The sequence below is a fragment of the Lygodium microphyllum genome, chromosome 22 (assembly GCF_053477565.2).
Source record: "Lygodium microphyllum isolate KBCC chromosome 22, Lygodium_microphyllum_v1.1.10, whole genome shotgun sequence".
Taxonomy (NCBI): domain Eukaryota; kingdom Viridiplantae; phylum Streptophyta; class Polypodiopsida; order Schizaeales; family Lygodiaceae; genus Lygodium; species Lygodium microphyllum.
Window position 1 is genome coordinate 12709009 of NC_141156.1, and position 25104 is coordinate 12734112.

Below are 25104 nucleotides of genomic sequence, written 5' to 3' on the forward strand. Positions count from 1 at the left end.
ATGCACAAGGATCAGCTGAAGTATATGGATCATCTGAAGCACGCGCATCTACAAAAGCACGTGCATCAAGTGAGGTAGACGATAGTGCCCGTCGAGGGAGGAGGGAGAGTCATGCGGGAGGAGGAGGAGGTTGAGGGCTTTGTGGGGGTTGCCTAGGAGGTGGCTCTCAATCACCCTCACTGGGAAATGAGAGAGGTGAGCCTCCACAAATGTACTACTCTGTCAGAGATGTTGGTGGTATCTTGCATAACCCTCAGGGGAGGGAAGTGATAGCCTACTTGAGGAGTGTCATGCATGCCACATACAAAGATTGTATGATTCCCTTCAAGTACCAAAAGAATGGTTTGTGGCAAGAGGTGATGCAGGCAATACATAGAAGGTACCCTAATCCTGAGAATTCACGATTCTCAGATGATTGGGGATACTCAAAGGTGAGAGACGTGCTTCATAACAAGAGGTCTCACCTTATGACACGCGCCAAGGAGTCACTGCGGAGATAAGAGTAGGGACGCCCTTGATATGGCCAACCACCCAATTGCCACCGCAGGGAGTGGAAAGAGGCCAAGAAGAGAGCAGCAGAGAAAAGGACAAGTCACTAGCATGCAGAGGCGCGACATATCCAGATGGCAACCATGGGTCATTGCATTATGGATCGGGTGGCAGGGAGTCATGGAAGGCTAAGTTTGTAAGTATTATTTTATTTTATTTTTAAATTAAATTTTGTAATTTGTTTCACTTCATTATGTAGTGTGTTCTAATACGTTGTATGTTAAAATTGTTTTGTAGTATCATATCGTTGGTAGGATGCCTGCCCCTAGAGAGGTAGGCTACCATCGAGGTCATAGCCGGGCGTCCACTTGGCAACATTTCTGGAGGAGGGACTGATCACGAAGGAGCAATATAATCTTGCCATGAGGATTCCACAGCCAGAAGAGGTATGTTTTATTTTTTACATGAAAAGTATAGGTAACTCTAATTTATTGTTTGTAATGGTACTTATATACCTTAATCCTTTGTGTAGGCGAACCTTGATGTAGTTAAGGATAGTGAAGAGGGGACTAGCAGTAGCGGTGGTGGCAGCGACAACGTCACCGACAGTGGTGGTGGTAGTGACGATGATGCCTCTTTTGAGGAGATGTAGAGGAGCCCCATGCATGCATGTCTCCCCTTGGCTTGTAGTTTTTATTTTTGTTGAGTGTTGAAATGATTTGTTTTTTGGCTGATTTTTGTTGTTTTTGAGAGCTGAATGGTTGATTTTATGAGATGATTGATTGATTTGGAAGTGGTTTGAGAGTGTTTTGGATGATAATGATGGTGTTTTGGAAGTTCATGATGTTTGTTGGTGGTTCTGTGATGTTCTGATAGGTTCTGATTGGTTCTGCATATCTTCTGTTTTGCTCTGTTTTGGTTTGTTTTGTTCTGATTGTCTTCTGTAAGGAGGGATGGAGTATTGATTGATGAAGATTGAGATATTGTGAAAGCTTATTGAATGGTTTGTGAGAGTTTGGAATGATTTGAGAATGAGTTATGTGGTTTTGATAACCTTTTGTAGGTCTTCTGTTCTGTTCTGTTCTGTTATGTGACTGTTCTGTATGCTTCTGTATGTGTTGTGATGGATGAGAGTGTAGCTTGGGAAAGTTTTCTAGCCTTGGAAAGAGGTGAATACAAGTGTAAAAGAGCTCGAAGAAGTGGAAGAAGTAGGTGCTAAAGACTCAAGTGAAGACTAGAGTGAAGTGACAGTAGTGAGCTATGAAAGGACACTGTAGTGGTTCTGGTGACTTTTCATATCAGACATACCTCTTGGGAGGGGTATCCACGACCTAAGAAGGATTATTGAGAGTGATTTTGAGAGATTGTAGTGAGGATATGATGTATTATTGATGGAGAGAGAGAGAGAGAGAGTCAGAGATAGCCAATTCTACTGAAACAGAGTGATTGTATATGAGAGATTGAGAGAGAAGACTATGAAGATATTGAAGATGAATACTATGTGATGTATTTCCATTCAAAGATGGTGTATTCTTTTGTTTTTTTTGTTCTATTGATGGATTTTGTGAAGATATTGAAGAATATGGTTGATTCTATTAAATCCGTGGGAGATCTACATGATGCTGCATGAAGATTTGTTGTGCATGGTGTTCTTTTCTTCATTGTGATCATATGAAACATGATAAACAAGCTTGTTGATATTACAAGATATATTTTATTGCAAGATAATTCCCTTTTCTTTGGTGTTCCTCTTGGGCTCCATGTTTTTGGTGCGCAGCCGGGGAATCTTGCCATCAACAAGCACTAGAAGAGGCTGAAAATGAAGGAAATGGCATTGCCAAGAAGAGAAGAATTCAATGGATGTTTGTAAAGTTCCTTTTTCCACTGAAGAGTTGGAATTCCTCATAATCAAAGCCACTTTCCACAAGAAGTTCATCCCACAATGGCGGAAACACATCACCATCATGATGCATGCTCTATGTGGTGGACAGTTTCCTCTTCTTGTTGAAGCAGCAGAAACTTGCATCTTGGTGGCAAATTGTTTGGGAATAAACTGAAGAGCAGAAACAGAGAGAATGACCATCCATGGAAGATTTGGCATTCATTGAGAAGTTTCCAGACAACATCAAGTGGGAGATTGTGAAGAAGCTTCAGGAGTCTTGGTCTGTAGAGGTTCACAGGGACAAGAAGGAAAAGAGTTGGAATTTGTTCGTGGATGCTCAACAGCAAGATACATGGGATGCTTGGTGTACTGATAATCTTCTGTTTGTTCAATTAGCAACCCACTGGAAGTTGGCAGGCAGAGTGTTTTTCACAACATACACTGTTGAAACCATCAGAAGCTGGCATTACTATGATGATGGAACCACCACAATGCTCAGACGTATGCATTTTGACACCTTCAGAACCGAATACCTTCCTCTGTGCAATGGCATGAAAGCAGAATTCAGGGACGTTGAAAAGAAAGAAGTAGAAGAAATGTTGGCAAGAGAGTTCTCCAGAGACTAAAGCCTTTTGTTAACCCTCTGTGGAGCACTAACAACCTAGTGAAGCCACACCCGTGATGAATGACGCAATAAAGAGGCAAGCGTTAGAACGAGTCCAGAGGTACATGAGAAGAGAGAAAGTAAAAATCAAGGCTGAGAACGAGCTAGCAGTAGAAGCCGCCTTTGACGCCCTTGCGGAACTCTTTACAGAAGTCCCAATGGCACATCAAGCCCTTCCTCCTGCTGGAGGTCCACTTCCAAGCCAGATCCGTCCTGGAAATATTGATGACAGACCAGCAAATGTAGTCCCATTGCCAGTTTTTAAGGGAGAGTACAATGAAGACCCCGATCTTCATGTAGCAGAGTTTATGGTAGTGTGTGTGGCTAACAATGCCAGAACCCCTGAGCATTGGTTAGCAATATTCCCCACCACTTTCAAGGGCGCGGCGTTTCAGTGGTATGAGAGACAAGCAGTATGAACTTTTGGCACATGGGACGACCTAAAGTTGGCCTTCCTCACTAAATTCAGGCGTGAAGGTTTTGAAGAGCGGATGCGAGAGGAATTTATGAACCTAAGTCAGTCTTCTGGAGAAAGAGTGGAAGCTTATGTCTCACGAATGGAATCCATCCTGAAGAGATGGACTAACCATAATCTAGATGATGGCATTCAAAAGGGGGTGTTTCTTAGAGGATTACAACCAGAAGTCCGTAAGTTTGTCGAGCTGCAAAGACCAGCCACACTACAAGCTGCAACAGAAGGTGCAAGACTGTACGATGAAGTGGAAGCTCGATTAGCGATGAATACAGGAAGAGGAGTCCTACCTCCTCTGATGCCAGGAATGATGTATCCACCAAATGCAGTCCCAAGGACTGTTCCCTACCCCTACCAACACATGTCCCCGGTATCACAGTACAGTGCACCAAATCCACAGTGGCCACAATCCATGCCTCAAATGGTGGTTCACCCACAACAACAATGGTCCTAACCAATTTCCTCAATGTCAAATTAGCAGTAATAGTGGAATCCTACCAACTGGAGCCAACAGCCAACAGTTCAAACAGGAGCACTGAATCAGAACCAGAACAGAGACCCCTCTGCACCAGCCCAACCCGTTTATGCAGTGATTACAGAAACTCCGCAAAACCCTCCTGCCAGTATGTCAGGAGGAGAAAGCTTGAAGGATTACTTATCCAACTCAGTTGCCAACATCAAAAAGGAGTTGATGGATGTGATTACAAAACAACTACAGACGTTGAAAGTGAATACCGCTAGCATATCCAACGTTGGAGGAGTAGGAAGAGATGTGATGCGGTCAAATACTTGGTGTGGTAAGTGTCATCAAGCAGGCCATTTAGCCACCGAATGTACACGAAAACCAACTATTCCTGGGGCCTTCTGTTCCTACTGTTTGCGGAAGAACCATACAGAGGACATTTGCTCTCTGAAGGAGATGCATGATAGGAGAAGGAAGGAAGAAGACGCAAGATTTAACTTGCTGGAATCCAAAATGACAACACAAGATATTGGACTCAAGCCTAGAGAGTTTGGTCCTAATTTCGGACCCAGAAGATTTCCTTCCCAAAGTTACAGAGGAAGACAGTCTGGCGGTGGTCAGAGATCAGAAGTGGAATGTTACAGATGCGGAGAGAAGGGACACATCTCACCAAATTGTCCAAATCCTCGAAGGTCAGTGGATTACAAGCCCTTATGCAGTCGATGCAAAGGAGAAGGCCACACTGCAAAAGACTGTCCAAGCCCAGCCCTAGTGAAAAACGGTGCTACTGATAGTCCGGCCAAGGCCCAAGAGCCTACCTCCAATTTGGTGGAATTGGAAGTTGCTGCCATCACGCGTGCACAGAAGAAGGAACCACCTATCCAGAAAGAAAATAACCCTCCAGCCAGAACAGTGAAGTTCAATCTTCCACCAGAAGAACAGAACAGAACAGAGCCTAACAGTGCCGTACAGAGAACTACAGTGCCACAGAGAGTTACAGAGACAGTTACAGAGACAAGACCAGAGGTCCAGGAGACAGAAGAGGAGGAAGTGCCACAAGTGGCAGAAGAAGTTCCTGTAATTCCTCTGTTGGAAGAAAGAGGGAAAATGAAAATGGGTGTTGCCCCATTCCCTAACCGGTTAGAGAAGCCAGTGGATCCTATTAAGGAATACGATCTAGTTAGAGATCTAGATATCTTTAAACCAAACCTCACATTCCGTCAATTATTGATGTTGTCTCCCAGTTGCCGGAAAAGGTTCAAAAGTATACTGACAAGAAGACGTGGTTTAAGGATTGCTCCCTCAACAGCAACAAAGCCCAACAAGGCTCCAGATCCTGTAAAAGAAGTGGATGTGGGTAATGTTTTCCTAGATCCGGGTACTCCAGAGACTGGTGTGTGGATAGAAGGCTGCTTCATCGCAAATGCACTGATTGATGGTGGTTCATCAGTGAACATTATGATGGATGTTACAATGAAGGATCTAGGCTTACAAGGTGTGCAACCAACCCAATGGCTCATCAGACTGGCGGATCAGAGTAGAATCAAGCCTTTGGGCATTCTCCCATATGTGAAGACTACAGTGGCTGGAAAAGATTATTGGCTAACCTATTTGGTGGTGAAGCCAAACTCTTATGGTACATCCTATCCTCTGTTATTGGGCAGACCATGGCTTTTTGAAGCCCGAGCAAGGACGGATTGGTTCAAAGGAACCTTGACCTTGGGCAGAGGACCCAACAAAGTGGTGCTGAAACTGTATGGTTCTCAAAAAGGACATGGATCCACCTCCTTGGAATTATCTTCTGACTCCCCTAATGAGGCTACGGATGGAACATCAACAGACGAAGATGCTGTCAAACAGATTCTTCCCAAGAAAACAGTGGCACATTCCTTAATAGTGGATACTGTAAGCCGACTTCCAACAGATGCAAAGCCATTATCAATGGGTGAATACTTCCTGCCTGAACCAGGAAGGACTTCTGAAATCACTTCCGACAGTGAGATAGAAGCATGGATGTACTGCTCTCCCTGTTACATGGCCATAGAAGAGACAGAGACAGAGGCAGAAGAGGAAATAGAGAATCTGTTCTTCTGTTACAGAGCTCCTACAGAGACAGAAGCAGAAACAGAAGCAAAGATAGAAGCGGAAGCAGAGACAGAAGTAGAGACAGAGACAGAAGAGGTTGGATATGAAATGGACGAAGAAGGTTATGAAAGTGAGCTAGAAGAGTCTATCCCAACTAAAGAGGATATGTATGGAGAAGAAGTTCCAGAAGCATCAGAAGCAGACGAGCTCATGCTATGGGACAGAATGGTGATGGTACCATTTGGTCTGGTAAATGGATCTTCTTATATGCAAAATTCTTATAAGACGTGGGTTGAGAAGAACAAGCCGTCTTTTAGCAGTGGCTCATGCCGTCCTAACCCATTTTTGCCAAAGAAAGATGATGATGATGCACCGTGCCAACAAGCACCAATCCAACTAACCCAACAGGCATCAGAGGGTCCCTGTTATGTGACGTTCCTGGATGTGTCATCAGAAGAGGAGTCTTCAAGCCAAGAGGTAATTACTCTTGAAACCAAACCCGAAACAGCTCTAATCCCATTCCAACATCTTAAGGAGCAACCTAAGTCTCCACCAAATGAAGAAGTGGGTTCTAGTGGGACATCAGAAGAGGACACCACTCCCTTGAAGGAGTCGGATCTGTACCCAGAAGCAGTCCGCGGGACCTTCATCCGTGAAGTAGAAGGTGAAAGGCAGTTAACTTTTGTGGATGTAGAAGGCACTGAACGCCACTTGATGGTGGGTAGTAGCCTCCCAGAAGAGGAGTTGTCAACCTTGTACAACTTGCTGAAAGAAAAATTGGATGTGTTTGCGTGGTCTTACAAAGACCTAAAGGGGATTGATCCCACAATATGTCAACATCATATTGACTTGGAGACTGATGCCAAGCCAGTATGGCAACGACAAGGGCGAATGAACCCGAATTATTCCACATTGGTAAAAGCGGAGCTGCTGAAACTTTTGGAAGCCGAGTTCATCTATCCAGTGGCAAATAGTGAATGGGTTTCACCCATCGTGGTTGTACCCAAGAAGAATGGCAAATTGCGAATATGTGTGGATTTCCGAAAGCTTAATTCCAAAACAAAGAAGGATCACTTTCCTATCCCTTTCACAGACCAACTGTTGGACACAGTGGCAGCACATGAGCTTTATTCCCTTCTGGATGGATTCAGCGGATACAACCAAGTCCAAATCGCAGAAGAAGACCAATCCAAAACAACCTTTACCACAGAATGGGGGACCTACGCTTACCGAGTGATGCCATTTGGACTCTGCAATGCCCCTGCTACTTTCCAGCGAGTCATGATGGCTGCATTTCAAAATCATCTGCACGACTTTATTGAGGTATATCTAGATGACTTCTGTGTCTATAGTTTGATCCGTGAACACTGGGAACACCTGGAACAATGTTTTGACCGATGCCGGGAGTATGGGATTTCCCTCAACCCCGACAAATGCATCTTTGGGGTTTCTTCTGGAGTCCTATTGGGCCACATTGTCTCTGCACAAGGGATATCAACAGACCCTGCAAAGATCGAAAAGATCGCAGCTCTGGCAGCACCCACCAACCTCAAACAATTGAGGGGATTCCTAGGCCATGTGGGTTACTACAGAAGGTTTATAGCCCATTTTGCGACAAAGGCAACTTCCTTGCACAAGCTTCTGAGGAAAGATGCAGAGTTTACTTGGACGGAAGAATGTGACAAAGCCTTCCACACTCTGAAGCAGTGTCTAATTGAGGCACCCATTCTGCAACCTCCTGATTGGACGAAAGAGTTCCATGTACACACTGATGCATCCATTGAAGGCTTAGGTGCTATCCTCTGCCAGAAGGGCTCCTCAAAGTTGGATCAACCGATCTATTATGCAAGCCGAAAAGTCACTGATAGGGAACGGAACTATACAGTGACAGAGCTGGAGTGCTTGGCAATGGTGTTTGCCCTGGAAAAGTTTCACCATTACCTCCTATCTACCCACTTTAAATTTTATGTGGATCATGAGGCCCTGTCCTTCCTGATGAACAAAGCGGATGTGAAAGGACGAATGATGAGATGGCTCCTTTTATTCCAGGAGTTCGACTTTAAGGTGATTACTAAGCCTGGTCGTTCCCATGTTCTGGCTGATCATTTGTCGCGTATCCCACAAACTGCAGACGAGGAGCAGGATGATCCAGACCTCCCTGATGCTTCCTTATTCTTGGTAGAAACTGTCACTCCCTGGTATGCAGACATTACCAATCTGCTGGCAACCCAACAGTACCCTCCTGGTATTTCTAGTCGGGAAAGGAAGAATCTCATGTTAGAATCAGCCCCCTACACCCTGTTAGGTGGTGCACTGTACAAGAAAGGCAAAGATGAAGTGCTCCGAAGATGTGTTGCAGGAAATGAGATTGGGATTGTTCCGAAGGCTTGCCATGACGAGCCATGTGGAGGTCACTTTGCAGGAGAAGCTACAGCCAGGAAGGCTCTGCTAGCAGGTTATTGGTGGCCTACCATTCACAAGGATGCCTATGATTACTGTAAACGATGTGATGCTTGTCAAAGAATGGGGAAACCCACCAAGACAAGTGCCATGTCACTGCAACCTATCCTTCCTTTGAAGCCGTTTGAGAAGTGGAGCATCAACTTCGTAGGCCCAATTGATCCTCCTACCAGAAGGAAACAGAACCGATACATCCTCGTATGTACGGATTATGTTACAAAGTGGTGTGAAGTTAAAGCCCTAAAGCGGGACAATGGTAACAGCGTGGCCCTGTTCATGTACGAGAATATCGTCACCCGTTTTGGCAGTCCCTTAGAGCTGGTAAGTGATAGAGGCACTCATTTCCTTAACAAAGTCATGGAGGAGTTGACAGAGTTGTATAAGATCCGCCATCGCAAGTCCACTCCCTATTACCCCAGAGCCAACGGCCAAGTCGAAGTCACCAATCGCATCCTCTGCTCGATTCTGACAAGAACAATTGCCACACATCGTCGTGATTGGGACGATCGACTTACAGAGGCCCTCTGGGTGTACAGAACCTCCCATAAAGCAGCAACAGGACAGACACCTTTCCAGCTGATGTATGGTACAGAAGCTGTTTTTCTTGTTGAATTGGAACTACCCTCTTTGAGAGTGGCCATCAAAGAGCGTTTGGGGGACGATGATTCACTGCAACGCCGTCTCCTACACCTGGAATGTTTGGACGAAATTCGTAGGATGGCTCTACAGTGTGTGGAAGCCACGCAAGTTCGACGCAAGGCTTACCATGATAGATTCATCAAGCACAAGGAGTTCAAAGAAGGTGATTTGGTCCTAGCCTATGATTCACGATTTGGCAAGCTTCCTGGCAAGCTCCAACAGCGGTGGATGGGCCCCTATAAGGTACTTGCCGTCAACCCTAATGGTTTTGTCCAAGTGCAGACCGTTGATGCCTCTGATGATCCCTTTCTGATCAATGGATATCGCCTGAAGAAGTACTTCCCTCCTTGGGGATCTTGACAATTATGGTCACTTGATCTTTTCCCTCATTGGTACGGCGCTGTACTTCTTATGATGCTACTTTTGATAGCCGTTCTTCAATCACTCCTGATGAAGTGGATGCAACCCTCTGTCCCCTCAAACCCCCCTTCCAGCCTTGATCTCTTATCCTCTATTTTCCACCAGCATCAGTGGCGAGGTTGGTTCTGACAAATGGTAGTTCTACCATTCCCTTGCTCAATTTTAAAATTAAAAAAAAACATATCGGTCATGGGAGAAAAGGACTTAGGTCCCTGTCATGCCGACTTATTCTTCGAGAAAAGGTGGAAACACCCTCGGGAATAGGGGAAAACAAGAAAAAGAAAAGAAAAAAAAAAACAAATCTGTTATGAGAGAAAAGGAAGCAATTCCCTGTCATAGCAGGCCTCGTTCCAAGAAAAGGTGGTCAACACCCTTGGGCGGGAAGCTGGTTGTGGAAAAGGTGGTAACACCCAGCAGTCCAGAAAGTGGATTCATTAATTGATATCCCTAGGATCCAATTCCGAAGCTGCCTCTCTTGGTACGCTCTGTCCTGGGTCTCTCTGCAAAGTAACTACCTGTCCTCTAGCAGACGACATGTTCCTGTCCAATAAAACGTTCGATTTGATAGCTACCTCCCTGGGTAAGCCTCTTCAACAACTGATGACGCGATCTTCATCGACAAACAATCAAGTGATGTAAGCTTTCATCCTAATCGGATGGGGAAGTGAGTATGGGTTGACCTCTATAACTATCAACAGAGAGTGAGACAGAGGGTGGGTCGAGTGACAAGTCTTTTCCCTTCAAATTAAATGAGAGGTGAGAAGTGTGGATGAAGTGTTGCACGCACGGGATGGGCCTCTCAATGCACAACGCACAATTTGTTCTGTGCACTGCACCATAAGGCTCCCTGGCCTTCCTTCTTGTACTGTATGCCGGCACAAGGAGGGATGCACTGTTGCACCATCAAATGCACACAAGGTATACAATCTTTGCACAAGTGACCGTGAGGATTACATCAATGGGTTTCAGGAAAAGGCTGCCCTCTTATATCTATCAACAGAGAGTGAGACAGAGGGTGGGATGAGTGTGACTGGAGTTTCTTCAATCAATTACCGAGAGGTGAGATTGAGGGACGTTACGACACTTGGAGTCAGGTATGTTCCAGTTTCCCTATGCACCCGTGGGATGGGTCTCCACCGTCAACACAAGACACGCCACCCTATTCTATACACTGCACTGTAAGGCTCCCTTGCCTTCCTCCTTGCACTTATGCCAGACGGGTTGGACGCACTAATGCTCCATCAACTGTGCACCCTGGCATACTCTTTCTGCACCATTTCCCCCTTGTTGATTTCTCAACCAGGTATGAGATATGGGTTTCAATCCTTATTCCTCGAGTGATATTAGTCATGGGGCGAGTGACTGTTCTTTCATTTCATTTGTGTGACTGCGAGTTGAGTGTAATATCCCTCATCATCGACGAATTTCCTGTGATTCCTTCAATTAGCTACCTCCCTGGGTGCTGCCGCGTGGTCCCTGCCATAACGAACGTGTACCGAGAAGATGCCTTGGTCCCTCCAGCGCCGACAACCACACTGGACGTGCCATCGACACTCAAACTTGCTTCTTGACAAAATGGGCCAAGTTTTTCTAACCCTTCCACTTTGGTTTCTTCATGACGGTCATGTTTTAAGTGTGGGGACGTTAGTGGATGATCTATGGTGTGGTCCTAGGTCCCTGTTGCTCGGTTAACCCTATCCGTTAAGGTCTTAAGTGTGGGGACGCGTCCCTACGCGTCCCTACGCGTCTATATTGCATACCCCTCTGCATATGCCTTACCCTCCTCATGCATGTATGCCATGACTTTCTTTTACCCTAATGGGATCCCTTCCCACCCATCCGGTTATGTTCCACCCACCTTTGGGGCTGTTCCCTTCCAGTTTTCCTTTATTCCTTGATTTGGAGGTCCTACTATGTGAATGCACCCTACGTTCACCGAAGTCCAAATCCAACCCTATAGCCCTATTCCTCCCTTTGAACTGACCATTTTTCCTTTTTGCCTACCCCTATTCCAGTGCACGGTTTTTGAGTTATTAATTTTTGAAGCATTTTGTGCAATTTAGCCGGTTTTCCATGTGAACGCGCTTTTCTTGCTTCGACACCATGCTCTGACGTCATAGCCCTACCAACCACTTTTTCCTTGACATTTTTCCTTTTTCCTCCGCATCATTCCAATACACGGTTTGTCCATTATCAATTTTCCGGTTTTTTACACATTTTTCGTGCGTATTTTTGACATTTTTCCATGTGAACTTGCCCTCTTTGCATTGAAATTCCAATTTGATCTGACAGCCCTGTCCCCTGTTCCTTCCCCCACCTTTTTCCTTTTTCCTCCACCCTCTTTCGACTTTTGGATTTTTACTTCTTAATTTTTAAATACGTTTTCGGGAGTATTTTTGGAGTTTTTCGCATGTGCACCCCTCTTATTTCCACCGCAACTGCGGTTTAACATGATAACCCTGTGCCACTCCTTCCTACAAACATTTTTCCTTCTTACTGTGTGTCATTCCGGCGCACGGTTCGTCCGATATTAATTTTCGATTCCATTTTCGGGTTTGTTTTTTGGGTTTTTCCCATGTGAACATGCCTTATCTCTATCGGAATTATGTTTTGATGTGATAGGATTGTCCGGCACATCTTTCTGCATAGTTTTCCTTTTTTCTGCACCTCATTCCGATGCACGGATTTTTCAATATTAATTTTTCATTGCGTTTTTGGTTCGTTTTCTGGGTTTTTTGTATGTGACCGCCCTTTCCCCCTCCCGAAACCTCTGTCATATATTTTTCTTGTTTTCCCCCTGTCGTCCTGCCCACTTTTTGTTTTTACGCTATTTCGTTTTGACGTCCGGATTGGGAGTTATTAAATTTTCTTTATTTTTACGTGTATTCGCGCGCTCGTTTTGCGCGTAAACGCGCCCTTTTTCGATTTTACACATCTCCACGCACCCCGGTCGTGTCCGGATGACCTGTACCGTCATCCCGATGCCATTTCAATCCCGTCACGGCAAAATTTTTTTTACCCCGCCCCGCGCACGTGCGCGAGACGGGGGTCCACGCCCATCCCTTCCCACCCTTACCCTTCCCTAGGGCACCCCCTATCCCCCTTGACCCTGCCCACCCCCTACCCTTTTGACCCTGCCCACCCCCTATCCCCCTTGACCCTGCCCACCCCCTATCCCCCTTGATCCTGCCCACCCCCTACCCTTTTGACCCTGCCCACCCCCTACCCCCTTGGGCCCTGCCCACCCCTTCCCCCCAACCACCTCCTTCCCTATCTCCCCCTCTGCGTGCCCTTCTCTCTCCCTCTCCCTTCCTTCTCTCTCCATCTCCATCTCCTCTCCCCTCCTCCTCCTGCATTCCCCCCCTCCTCCTACTCCTCCTTCCCCTTCTTCTTCCCCTTCTTCCTCCCTCTCCCCTCCTCCCACCCTCCCCCACCTTCTGCTCCTCTTGCCCTTCCCTTCCCCTCCCTCTTTTCTTCCTCCCTCTTCTTCCTCTCCTCCCTCCACCTCCTCCTCCTCCTTCCTTTCTCCTCCCCTCCTCCTCGTGGCGCTGCCGTCCTCCTTGCCTGCATCTCCTGCCGCCCAGTCTCACCGCCGCCTGGAAACGTGCCGCCGTCAGAGCCTGTCGCCGCCCGTCGCTGTGGACGCTGCCACCGCCATTGCGCCGCCACCGCCGTCCCGTCATCCGCCGGCGCCGCCCCCTTCTCCTCCTCCCCCACCACCTCTCCCTACTCCTCCTCCACCTCCACCTCCACCTCCCCCACCACCTCCACCTCCTCCTCCTCTAACCACCTCCCTACCAGGTTAGCCACTAACCTAGCTTTAGTTAGTTAAACTAATCTAACTTTAGTTAATAACTAACCTAACTAGGGTTAGGATCACACTAACCTAACTAGGGTTAGGATCACACTAACCTAGCTAGGGTTAAGTTCTAACTAACCTAACTAGGGTTAGGATCACACTAACCTAACTAGGGTTAGGATCACACTAACCTAACTAGGGTTAGATTTTCACTAACCTACCTGTAGTTAGTCTGACTAACCTAACTCAGGTTAGTTCCACCCCCACTAACTAACCCTAGGTTAGTTAGTCTCCCCCTGGTTAGTTAGGACTTGCCTAACTAACTAAATTGACTAACTGACCCTAGACTACCTTAATTGACCTAGCTTACCAGACTAACTCACACTAACCTAATCCAACCTGACTAACCTCACTTGACTTGACTTGGGCAGACTACCATGACTTACCCAGACTAACCAGACTTAACTGACTTACTTCTAACAGATTTATCTGATTAACATGATTTATATGATTTAATTAATTTCTAAATTAATTTTCCCATCAAAATAATTCAGAAAATTTTCTAAAAATTCCCTTTATTTTTTGCCAATTTTTGGGAGTTTTTCCGCTGGAAATTACCCACCCTAAAATTTCTGAAAATTACACATTTCCCAATTTTACCCCCAAATTGCCAATAAATGTAGAAATTTCATTTAAAAATAGTACAAAATTTCTAAACAAATTCTAAAAAATTCTAAAAAATTCCACTCATCCCCTTGACCATTTTTTATTTATTTTTCACTTTAAAAAATTATCATACATGGTACCCCTATTGTTAATTTTAAAAAAAAAAGAACAACACACTAATAAACCAACAAACGGAAATTTCCCTTAACATTCTCTATTTTATTTGCCTAGATTCCATTGTGGATATTTCCTCCATATTCATGTGTTGCATATATTGATTTTCCTATTAATATTTTAATTCTTATTTTTTTTTAAAAACAAAAAAAAACAAACAACCAAACCTACACAAATAAAAACCAATAAAACACATCCACAACCCATAATAACCACCCAAAAAAAATAACCAACCATAAATAATCACAATTTAAAAAAATTAGAAAACCAACAAAAACCAAATCAACACATCCGCTAAGGTGTTGTCTTTCTTGTTTCGTCAGTGGTCTTTACATTTCCTTTACTGGATTCACTTCTTTTGGGGGTCTCTTCCGTGCGTATTTCTACATTATATACACACCCCTTCCAGGTATTTATTTTATGTGTTTTATTTATTTTCATTTTCTCCTTAATAACATATTAATTGTTAAAATGAACTCTTTATTCACCCATAGTTTCCACGCGCATTCGCGCTCAACACACACATACTTTTAAATTAAACTAAACCAGCCGTTCACTTAGCACGCGCTACGTGCGCTACAGAGGCACTTTAATTTTAATTAAAATAAACCAGTCGTCACATGAGCACGCGCTGGCAAAAAAGCGCTCCACATCACCTTAATTTGTAATCAATGAACTTGCATTTAGAGACCCAGTCGGGTATCGAAGTCAGGATTCGAATAAAAGCACTGTTTTAACCTAATAATTGGTATTTTAATTTATAATAAGGAACCGCCGTTTTCTTGCTAAGGTTTATCACCTAATAAAAATTCACCCATTCTTACTAATTTATTAAAATGAACCCTTCATTAAATTAATTCCCCCTCACTGCACTTAATTCCCCTTTTTAATGAACTGTTTTGTGGGATGGGTATGCGCAGTCCTGAGAGTTCTATCACCGATGTAGTATTGATATGTGTCAGATATGGTATTGTTTTGGTTTACTGTCTTTGTTACAGTTACGGGTACGGTATGCAGTTTTTTCTTTTATTGCCTGTTACGGGGTTCTGGGTGTTTGTCTGATGCATCGCATGAAGCTTTCGGTCGCATTTGTCTCAAGGTCATGTCGAATTTTTTCTAGGATGTGGTTTGCTTGGGGTTAGTTGGTCGAGTCACGTTTTCTTGTTTGGTTATTCTCTTATCCTTGGTTTTTTTTTGTCTGTTGCTTTGCAGGCATTCTCCTTGATTGTCTGTGTTTGTGGTGTGTGTGTAACCATCTGAATGGCGCCTTCTCATGCTCCTCCCCCTATCCAGTACGTCCCACTAGTTAGTAGGGATTACTCTTCCCTACTTACTTTTGAGCCTCTCACGAAGGCGGGCCTTGCTGCTTTTGTGGCTACTTCTTTTCCATTGCTTCTAGAGGATCCGTCGTTATGTGATGAGTTTCTGGCCTCTTACAGTAAGAAGATAGGACTAGTCCAGGGCATTTCTATGACTTTGACATCTCGAGGCTTAGGGAAGGCTCTGTCTCTTCCCTCCAAAGGTGAACCTTTTGTGACCACTCGTCAGCTTTTCTCTAATGAAGAGATTCTGAAGCTGTTGCAAAAGCAGACAAGGGAAATGCTGGATGTTAAGAAGGTGATAAACTCTTCAGGAGTTTCCTTTTCTATGATCACTGATCCCGTATGGAAGACGATCTGTCAGTTTCTTCAGGACAGGTTTATGCCTGCCAAAACGCCATCCCAGTACTTATCCAAAGAGCTTTTTACAGCTTCCAGGATGGTGTTGAAAGGAGTTGCTATTGATTGGAGCACTTACCTCCTCACTAAAATGGATCAGCATTTTGTTAAAGTCACCCAGGGTAATGTTACCAATGTCACATATGGATCATATTTGTCTGTCTTCTTGACCTATTCAGGTTTACAAAAGACTGTGCCTCCACCTCCTCCATCAGATCCAGTACCTCCTCCTCCACCTTCAGAAGAGTCCCAACCCATTGACATAGAGGATGATGATTCTCCGCCTCCCTTGGTCATTCAGCGCAAACGCTTGAAGTGGGTAGCGGATAAAGCTCCTTGCGTACTTCCTTCAGTACCTATCCCTACTACCTCTGGCAGTGAACTCCCTGGGTATCTCACTTGTACTAACCTATTCAGAGCACATCAAGAAGGATCATTGGACATCTCAGTTCCCTCCCTGAACAATCTAGTCTCAGGAGATGCGATTCCTTTCCTCTGTAAGGATATTCAGAGCTTCATTGAGTTGTCAGTGACAGCCTGTGTTCAACAGCTGTACCCGTCCTTTTATGAAGAGCTCATGCAGTCTAAGGACCACTTGCATAAGGCAACATCTGAGTTAGCTTCTGCTAAGGATACCCTAGCAGATTTATTTAAGCAAATGAAACAACAAACCCAACTGGTTGCCACCCAAAGCGATGAGATTTCTTCTTTGAAGATCCAGTTACTAGAGGCTCAATCCCAGGTTACTAGCCTTTCAGAAGAGAAGGAGAGGATGTCCAGAGAAGCGAAGGAGTTCCAAGCTATCTTAGATGACAAACTTTCAGCTTTACAGATTGCTAATGACACAGTGGCATCCCAACCCTCCCAAATCAAGCAGTTGCAAGCTCAACTGGCAAAGTCCCGCTCTGTTCCTCCAAGCCCTAATGTTCCATTGATTCCTTCTCTTTCACAACAGGACTTGGCTGCTCTTCAAAGACAGGCTACTTTGTGCCCTCTATTCCAAGATAAAGTGGAAAGATTACAGTCCAGAATGGACTTGTTATGGTCTACCTTTGAGCAGTTTCAGGAATATGTTTTACCAGACCATTCTTTCTTTGTCCACTACCACTTACAGAAGTTGGTCTTTTACATGAAGCTTTCCACGATGGATTTACCTCTTCCAGCAGATGGCTGGAGTGGGGCTTGGTCTGCTGAGTTGTTGACAGAGGTAGTCAGAATGGTGTTTGAAGATTCTGTCACGCCAAACACCATGTTGATGTCGTACATGTATCTACGAGGAGACTTGTTAATTCCAGATGAGGTGGATATGGCATGGTATGTGGAAGATGTGGTATTACAGGCTGTTTTGTATGTCAATCATTTGGAGTTGCGCATAGCTGACATGTTTCAAAGTTATTCCTCCAAAGTGGCTGATTGTCATGATAATTCGTGGCATCCCATGATTGATTTGGTGATCCTAAATCAAAGACAAAACACAACTCTTACCTTTTCCCAGAATACTAATCAACTGAGGATGGATCTCTTAGCCTATCTTTCACAACATAATCCATTTGATGCTACCTTCTTTGATGCCTATCATAGACGATCTCTCTTAGGACCTTCTGTTCTTACCCTCCTCTATTACCAACAAATGGCTCACCGCTATGCTATATATCTTTCCCTTTGTCAATCTAATTCCACAACTATTTTACCCCTTCTTTTCTAACCTTCATCTTTCCCTCAAGTTCCTATTTTTACATATTGTTCCTTTATTGAGGATAGGGTATTTTCCCCTTCTTCGCCCTGTCCTTCTCCCTCCATTAATGTACCCTCTACATTTCCTATTTATCAGTTAACACCCTTCCTTAGTGATTCCCTACAAATTTCTGCCACTCCTTCTTTAACTTTTTCTTCTTTTTATGATTTTTCCTATCCTTCCTTTCATCCACTCTTCCTTATTCCACTACCCTCTCCTAACACTTCCATATCTCAACCACCTCAGTTGGTTAGTGACTGTGACGGGTTTGATAATCAGATTTCCAGAAGAAGGGGATGGAGTTCGGATGATTGCCTTACAGGACCGCAGATCAATTGGCCAGTAATTCCAGGAGAATGGACAGCTTCCAGTCAAGCTTATCAGAACTATGTTCATTTTGCCCAACAGTATTCACAGTCTGCAGATCCCTCCGTGAGATTAACTACTCACTTTGCTTGGTACCTGGCGTATATGCACAGGCACTCTCATAATGATTCCAAGCCTATTCCAAAGTTGTGCATGAATGTCAATGTAAGCATTGATTTCCAACAGCCGGATATATTGTATTTTCATGCCCTCTGTTTGCCTAGCAGATACCTGGTCCTGTTGGAAAGGATGTGCTGTCTCCAGTTTTTTCAAAATCCTCCCAAAAACTTTGTAGATGAATCCTTATCTATGGATCGTTTCCGACAACATCAATCTTTTAAGAGGGATCATCTTCATTGATACCTTTCCAATATATGGTGGATGCTTTTTAATGGAAATTTTTCTTTTTGAAGGAGTCATTCAGATGGTTGTGTTGTGTATTAGTGTTTGTGTTGTGAGTTCATTTATGTCAAACGAACATGGTGGTTTCCTATTGGATTTCGTGTACGAGCTACGTTTTGGAGAATTGTGGTGCTGGGTCGTGGTTGGAGAATTGAAGCTGATGCTGATGAAGAAGAAGCAAACTTTTATATCCTTTACAAATTTGTTGTGATTTTTAGTTTACTAAGCAGTGTTAATGTATAAAGGGTTTTCCTTTCTTTGTATTTTTATATTAGAAACAGGTTATAAGTTGGGGTCGTGGTGGATGGATTCTTTTTTAGGAGATATTGACGATCAAAGTTGAGCTTTTAAATGAACTTTTATTCCTTTTTTTTCCTGGGTCGCGAGGACGCTTCCTTATTAAGTGTGGGGATATGTTGAGTGTTGAAATGATTTGTTTTTTGGCTGATTTTTGTTGTTTTTGAGAGCTGAATGGTTGATTTTATGAGATGATTGATTGATTTGGAAGTAGTTTGAGAGTGTTTTGGATAATAATGATGGTGTTTTGGAAGTTCATGATGTTTGTTGATGGTTTTGTGATGTTCTGATAGGTTCTGCATACCTTCTGTTTTGCTCTGTTTTGGTCTGTTTTGTTCTGATTATCTTCTGTAAGGAGGGATGGAGTATTGATTGATGAAGATTGAGATATTGTGAAAGCTTATTGAATGGTTTGTGAGAGTTTGGAATGATTTGAGAATGAGTTATGTGGTTTTGATAACCTTATGTAACCTTCTGTAGGTCTTCTGTTCTGTTCTGTTCTGTTCTATTCTGTGACTGTTCTGTATGCTTCTGTATGTGTTGTGATGGATGAGAGTGTAGCTTGGAAAAGTTTTATAGCCTTGGAAAGAGGTGAATACAAGTGAAAAAGAGCTCGAAGAAGTGGAAGAAGTAGCTGCTGAAGACTCAAGTGAAGACTAGAGTGAAGTGACAGTAGTGAGCTATGAAAGGACACTGTAGTGGTTCTGGTGACTTTTCATATCAGACATACCTCTTGGGAGGGGTATCCACGACCTAAGAAGGATTATTGAGAGTGATTTTGAGAGATTGTAGTGAGGATATGATGTATTATTAATGGAGAGAGAGAGAGAGAGAATCAGAGATAGCCAATTCTACTGAAACAGAGTGATTGTATATGAGAGATTGAGAGAGAAGACTATGAAGATATTGAAGATGAATACTATGTGATATATTTCCATTCAAAGATGGTGTATTCTTTTGTTTTTTTTGTTCTATTGATGGATTTTGTGAAGATATTGAAGAATATGGTTGATTCTATCAAATCCGTGGGAGATCTACATGATGCTGCATGAAGATTTGTTGTGCCTGGTGTTCTTTTCTTCATTGTGATCATATGAAACACAATAAACAAGCTTGTTGATGTTACAAGATAGATTTTCTTGCAAGAGAATTCCCTTTTCTTTGGTGTTCCTCTTAGGGCTCCAATTTTTTATATGTATTACTTTCAGCTAGTGCTTGTGACCATGACCATGCTTGAGGTCACAAGCACTAGAACTCATTATGTAAAAACATTTCATCTATATATATGAAATTTCGTGTTCTACATAAATTGTTTTTTTTTGTACAAAAATCTTTGAAATATGTACAAATATTTAAGCACAGTATTCTCATCATGTGTTATTATCAATATATGGACTTTTGCTCTCCACATTCTTTTGCTTTCTGTAAAATAATATTTCTCTATTTTCACTAAGCATACAATTTGATGTTGATGGGGGGAAAAAAACCAGAGAGCAAAGCCACATGCTCTCTGGTTCTTTTTTCATACCTTTTTTTTGCGCGTATATCTGCGCGTCTAAATTGAAGGAAAAATGCGCGTCTATTATCATCAAAAATTTAAAGGATATATGGCTTTTTAGACGCGCAGTTACACGCGTGTAAAAACATAGAATATAAACATATCTAATTTTTTATAAATATGATTATATATTTACGGAGCATGTCAATAGGCACGTCTATATGCGCATGTAGTTCTCAATATAAGTGCACTTGTAGACGCGAAATTTTAGACATGCCAATAGACGCGGTAATGTGCCCGACATTTTTAAACACAGTTCGAATATTGCATCTACAAGCGCATCTATGGAGCCTTTTTATTGTAGTGAGAGAATATTGTACTCTGAAATCCCAAATTCTCATACGAAAGCCCTCATAGGTATAAATTTTTTTTTATTCAAGCAAATTTCTTATTATTATTCCCTCCTTCCCCCAACTAACTGTCATGTTGTGGGAGAGGGAGGGAATGGTGGATGACTAAGCATCCTTGTTGGATGCTCTAGAGGGAGGAAGCTCATGCCTGCTACCACGCAAGGGAGGGAGGATCCCCCTCCCATTACCTATATAAATGGTGGTGGTGCAAGCGGAAGGAGAGGGAGGCGCTGCCATGAATGCTATAACGGGAGGCTGCCGAACGGCATAAAGAGGGAGAGAGGAGGCTCTATGGGTAGGAATCATGAGGGATGGAGAGGTTAAAGAGGTCGTTGCCCTGTGCCATTGCTGAAGATAGAGGTGTGACGCTGGGTGAGAGAGAGAGAGGTGGACATCGCTGCTCGGAGAGGCCGTAAGCTGCAGTAGCAGCGGACATTGGTCGCCACCGAGAAAGATCGCTATCGCCTGAGTCACATGCCATCCCGACATGCCATCTGTTGTCTATCCCCTACCCCCCCACACACGATCTCTAAAAGCTTCTAAAGCTTCTAAGGTGGGGCTCTATAAGCCCCCTTTCCCCCCAAAGTTTCCTTGAAAGGCCTTAAGTGGTCTTTAAGGCCCTTTTTTTTTCCCTCCTCCCCTCAAATTTCCCCCTTGAAGCTCTATAAGTCCCTTTTCCCCCCAAAAGATGTTACCTTAAAGCCTTTTTCTTCCCGGATCTTAAGTCCCCTTAAGGACCCCCTTAGGCCATGCAAAAATAACCCTTCTAGCTCTCTCATACCTTGTTTTTTTTCCCCCCACACGTAAAAGAAAAGATAGTGTTAAGGGTCTTTTGACACCTTCTTTCCCCATACAAAAGCCCTCGTAAGGGTTCTACACCTTTTATTTCCCGTTCTTGTGAGTCTTTAAAAGGCCATTAAGCCTTTCCCATGGCTTTAATGGGCCTTATTCATGGAGGATTTTGAACACCCCCTTCCTGGTTTTGAACCCTTTCTGTGGTTTCTTCCCTCCTCCATAAGTATCCCTTCAAAGAGATCCTACGAAAGGAAAGAACAAAAGACTCATAAAGGACGGTGGTATTTCAAAAAGGGAATTCGCAAAACTGCATCCACGACGAAAAGGCTCCATTCACGATGCCTCCTAAGAAAGCCCAAGGTGTAGCCGCAAGAGGATCGTCTCCTAGCATCCACGTGGACATCTCACCACAAGTCTAGGTTTTCCTTCCAAATTTTATTTTATGTCGTTATAATTCAATTGGGCATAGATGATTTTTGGAAATAGGATGTATTTTTCGTCTCAATGATTTTTCTAAAAAAACTCGCGACGGAGGAATTCAATCATTAGTATTTCTAATAAAATGAACAAAATAAAGTGAGTAGAAGATTGATATGCATTCCTAGCAAGTAGTTTTTGTGCATTCAATAAACTAAACTTAGATTATTGTCCATATTTACAAAACATAATTAAGATAATGCACTCCGTTTAAGCATGGAAGTATAAAATCATGTCGCATTATTAGGTCATATCTTCTTCGTAATGAGTCATTATGGGAAGTGCTAAGAATCCATAGGAAAGTGCAAGGCATGAAATGATTCCTAAGTTGCGTAAATTGATCAAATTGTTGTTTTTCAACTGCATAATTATTAGTAAAAGGCTACTTGTTTAGCATGAATCTTGTTCGCAGGTTATAGGATGATTAATTGGAATTAGGTTATAACCTAACCTATGCTTGATCTTAAATCGATAAGTTAGGGTTGAAAATCAATGTACGCGTAGACAATGAGTCATGTGTTTATGGAAATGATAGCATAATTATCTTCGAGGATTAAACAAATTTGCATAAACCTAAACACCTAAACCCGCGGAGTACTCGTTTTAGAAAGATTTAATTCAATTCCAAAGAACTCACTAGGATTTAATACGTACCCTAGTCGCACGTATTGCTAAAACTGAAACTCGTATACCCTAAATACTTGCCCCAATTCAGCGAATGTAGGGATAGTGGAATATATTTGAGAAGTGATCTAGGGTCTATCCCTAAGAATCTTTCGCTAAGAAGATAGAACTTGGAACCCTAGAATTGACAACGTCAGCCTAATGTAATCGGGAATAGATTGTTTCGTGACTCCATTTGATGAGTAGAATAGTCTCATAGTTCGATGCGACACTTGTGCAACAAGTGCGGAGTCGTATGATCTTGTGATTGGATCATAAGGGAATGGCCAATTCTCGCAATGAGGTTGGCAGGTCCTTAGGCAAGTTATCTTGCAAGAGGATGAATAATCATACTAATATAGTATGTTTCTTGAGTAAATATAATTGCTTGGAAGCAAAAGACCGGTTGATAAATTGGAATATTCTATGAACTTAAGGTTTGACCAAGTTGGGTTAATAGGGTATGCCCTAACCCAGGATATAGGGGATCTTGCCAAGTCACAAGTCATTCCGGATCGAGTGCTGGACGCATTTGAAAGGAAGGATTCATTCCTTAGCAGTTGGCCAATAATAAACGACCAATGGAAATATTTGTGCTTGTTATAGATTTAAGAGCACTGTTTTGCCTTATTTGACCAATGAATTAAAGGATAAATGGATATCCAATGCTTCAGGTTGAAGGTCTGAAGGGAGAGGCAGCTTCAGTTACCCTCGACTGCCTACCTGACCCTAAGGGGTTGTTAACCGCGCCAGGAAGGTCGACCGAACTCGCCACGAGAGATCTCTCTGTTGAGTGCTACTTGGAGCAAGAGGACGCTTGGGTGCCAGGGGGGGCTCTGGCCGTAAATCCCTCGCCTTCCGGGCCCTTCACAAGAAGCTAACATGACTCGGGATTGGATCTCAATGCCCGCATACTAGTCTACGGAGGAGTCTTGGATTCGTGATCCCTGTGGATTGCTGGATCGCCTTCGGAAAATTTGTGGACAAGCCTACGGCCTGGACTTTTTTTGTATTTCAAAGATAAATATGATAACATGTGAATAAGAAACTTGTTTGACATTGTTTTTCCATGTCAAGTGATATGATTACGTGAAAGAACTAGTTCCTAATATGCTAATTAAAGAAGCTGATTGTTACATGTCCAACTAAATGTGTTACGTAATTAGATAACTAAAACAACCTGAGGAAAGTGCAGTGGATGTGGCCATAGTCCGCCGTCCTACGGATGGGTGGTCCTGGTTGGCCAGGAACTTTTCTCAAATCACGATGGACAGCAGGAAGATCGTCAAAGAACATGAACAACAAAAGCGTTGACCTATAGTTATGATTGATCCCAATTTACGCTATTTTAGGGGAATGGAATGGGACTATGCCTTAAGGCATAGAGGTTGAGCTTCGCATCCCTCTCGTTTCCCATTCTCCTTGAACCAAGTGCAGCATGAATCCACTTCGGACCTGGCGTTTCTGAGTAAAGTAGTTCGCTTGTGTTTGACGTTAGTTGCCATTAGAAAATGACCGATAGGAAAACCCTAATTCAGGTCGGTCCTAAGTGGGAATAGCTGGAATACTTCCACTACATGGGAGATGCAGAGAGCCCTAGATCGCAAACCCCGTAACATTCCATGGGAGTGCCGGGCAGAGCCTTCTAGATATACTTTCCGATGGAGTACTAAGACATGTCTTGAAGATAACAAGTGGACACGTTACAGTTGGTATCAGAGTGAACCAACAAGGAATTGTTTCTATGAAATCTTAATAAGATAAAGTAAAGCTAATGTTGTTGTTCCAAACATTTCCTCACTTTCAATGTTGTCTTGCAGAATTACAAGGCATGGAACAAGTTCTTAGTACTTCGAGTCATGTTTATGACTATGATGCATTCCCCTGATTATCGACAAAGGGTTGAGATGATGAACATCCTAGAGCGAAACTATAATCCATCACCTTTGTACATGGAATGAAGATGGATAGGTGCCTCAAAAATCTACTATATAGTTGCCCACCTGTTCGCATACCTCCAGACCAACCTAAAGAGGATCAAGTGGTTGGAAGACCTAAAAGTCGTGAAGTTGTTCATTTTTGTGGAAGCTCACGTAAATTCAACTTTACATATTCAAGGTCGAAGGGTTGAACTAAACTCATATGTATATGAGGAAGTAACCCATATAATCCCCATCGAGATAGGATTAAAGTGTTGGGGCGCCATGAGAAGAATGGGTTCCAAAGGAAAGGATACCCTGAACTTCCAATGACTTACTAATTCATGAAGATCCATGACCCGAAACCATACTATTATACAGTTCCTGTAGATAAATGTGGATGATAGCAGAATTGAAGATGTAATATAAATCAATAACGATTAACGTATAGTAACGTTAAGAAACCTATATCCAGGCACAACCCCAGGTACAGGTTCCTAGTTCGTCTCCTACATCAAGTACTGCTATAATCCAGGAGAAGAAGTTTCTTCTCAAGCAGATTAAGCCGCCCAAATTTGACGAGAGAGGCAGGTTTGTCCAAGCAGATGCTT